This window comes from Lycium barbarum, chromosome 10 (assembly GCF_019175385.1).
Source record: "Lycium barbarum isolate Lr01 chromosome 10, ASM1917538v2, whole genome shotgun sequence".
Taxonomy (NCBI): domain Eukaryota; kingdom Viridiplantae; phylum Streptophyta; class Magnoliopsida; order Solanales; family Solanaceae; genus Lycium; species Lycium barbarum.
The window spans coordinates 90,358,566-90,361,469 of NC_083346.1; positions in this window are offsets into that span (position 1 = coordinate 90,358,566).

Below are 2,904 nucleotides of genomic sequence, written 5' to 3' on the forward strand. Positions count from 1 at the left end.
ATCCAAGTATTTCAACTCTCAAATACCTTAAACAATATAGAAATACCATAAATCTTACCTTAGATGTTGTAGGAACAAGCCTTGGTTGGTAATACTTCACTTGAGCAAAAACCCTAGTTCATCTCCAATGAGATTTCTTGACTTGAATGATCTTTAATGAGTTTTCTTGCACTTGATTCACTTAGTTTATGTTGTTGATCACTAATAACTCTTGAATTCTTGTGGAATAAATGTATAGAGATGTTTTAGAGAGAAGGGGTGTGATATGGAAGTGAAATGAAATAAGACTTGAATCCTCTATTTAATGAACCATTCAATTCCCGACCAGGTATACGGACCAACATACGGTCCGTACATATTATACGGGCCGTATGTTTGGTACAGAGAAGTATGCCAATCTAAGGGATGTTATCACTCTTCTCCAGGACATCATTAAATCCTCGTTAACTTGTTACTCGTAATTCCATTCCGATACCTATCGTATGCCTTGCCTTCTCTTGGCCAAATTTCTTCCCCTATCTCAAACATCTTTGAAATCTTAACTAGGGTCATCGAATGTCATTTCTTACCTATTGAAATGCCGTATACTCTTACTCTTCACTAGTTTATTCACTTGTGCATCAACGAAAAATTTTCCGAGGTGTAACATTCTCCCCCCCCCCCCCCCCCCCCCTCCTAAGAACATTCGTCCTCGAATGTTAGGTTCTCGGGGATTCTATAAAACTTTTGCCAGAGTTTCCCCTATAATATGGCACTACCATCCTATCACAACAACCCATAATAGCAATGTCTCACAGGGCCACAACATAATAGCAATAGAATTTGGCCACACCCGACCCAAAAGCATAAAAAGGAAAACATACATACCTTAGGATCTCGATATCTCATTTTGGATTTCTTCTAAGGGCTGAAATAAATGCTGGTACTTGGATTGCATAATTTCTTCCGCTTCCCATGTCATTTCTTCTTGTTTATTGCTTCTCCATAAAACCTTAACTGAGGCCACCTCTTTGTTTCTAAGCCTTCGTACTTGCATATCTAGTATGGCAATGGGTACCTCTTCATAAGTCAACTTTTCTGTCACTTGTACATCATTTATTGGCACGATCCTAGTAGGATCTCCAACACATTTTCGAAGCATCGAGACGTGGAAAACTGGATGAACTGACTCCAAATCCGGAGGTAGATCTAATTCATAGGCCACTTTGCCTACTTTGCGCACAATCTCATAAGGTCCAATGTACCGGGGACTAAGCTTCCCCTTTTTACCAAATCTCATTACACCCTTCATTGGTGACACCTTCAAGAATACCCAATCTTTCACTTGGAACTCTAAGTCTCTTCGACGATTATCCGCATAGGACTTTTGACGACTTTGGGCTGCTAACAACAGATCTTGTATGAGCTTAACCTTCTCTATGTCTTGCTGGACCAAGTATGGCCCTATCAATTCAGCCTCTCTTGTTTCAAACCACCCAATTGGGGATCTACACTTTCGCCCATATAAAGCTTCATACGGTGCCATTTGACCGCTACAATGATAACTATTGTTGTAAGAAAATTCAATGAGTGGAAAGTGATCATCCCAATTTCCTCCAAAATCTATCATACATGCCCGCAACATATCTTCAAGAGTCTGAATGGTACGCTCAGCTTGTCCATCAGTCTGCGGGTGAAATGCCGTGCTAAGGCTCACTTGGGTCCCTAAAACCTCTTGGAAGGACTTCCAAAAATTGGTCGTAAACTAGGTTCCTCTGTCTGAGATAATAAATGATAGGACACCATGGAGTCGCACTATCTCTTTAACATAGAGCTTTGCATAGTCTTCTGCCACATACGTCGTTCTGACTGGTAAGAAATGAGCTGACTTAGTGAGTCTATCCACAATCACCCATATGGAATCATACTTACGTCGAGAACAGGGTAAGCCCATAATGAAGTCCATGTTAATTACTTCCCACTTCCAGGTTGGAATTTCTATAGCTTGCAACAATCCGCCCGGCTTTTGGTGCTCGATTTTCACATGTTGACAGTTGGGACAATGAGCCACGAATTCCGCTATGTCCTTCTTCATCCCATTCCACCAATATATAGACTTAAGATCATGATACATTTTCGTTGCTCCGGGGTGAATAGAATAACGGGAACAATGAGCTTCTCTCAATATCTGGTGGCCTAAACCTGCCACATCAGGAACGCATAATCTGCCTCGGCATCGGAGAACTCCATCTCCTGAAAGCTCAAATGATGACTCCTCTTTCTGAGAGAGTGTATCTCTGTAATGCATTAGCACGGAATCTTCGTATTGCCGCTTTTTCACTTTCGCTACTAGCGACGAGCCTGTTGAATTCTGAATGGTAGTTCCCCTGCTACCTGAGTCCACTACTCGAACTCCTAGGCTAGCTAACTGCTGGAGCTGATGAGCCATTTCTCTCTTCTCTGGTCGTACATCATACAAACTCCCCATCGATCGATGGCTAAGAGCATCAGCCACAACATTCGCTTTTCCGGGGTGATACAAGATATCAACATCATAATCCTTTAGCAATTTCAACCATCGTCGTTGCCGCAAATTCAACTCTTTCTGCTTGAAGATATACTGAAGACTCTTATGATCTGTATAAATATCCACATGAACACCATATAAATAATGTCTCCATATCTTTAATGCATAAACCACTGCAGCCAATACTAGATCATGGGTTGGGTAATTTTTCTCATGTTTCCGTTATTGCCTTGAAGCATACGCAATCACCTTATCATGTTGCGTCAATACACAGCCTAGCCTAACGCCTGAAGCATCACAATAAAAAACATATCCCTCCAATCCCTCTAGAAGTGTCAGGACGGGGGCAGAAGTCAATTTATCTTTTAACTCTTGGAAACTACGTTCACAAGCATCTG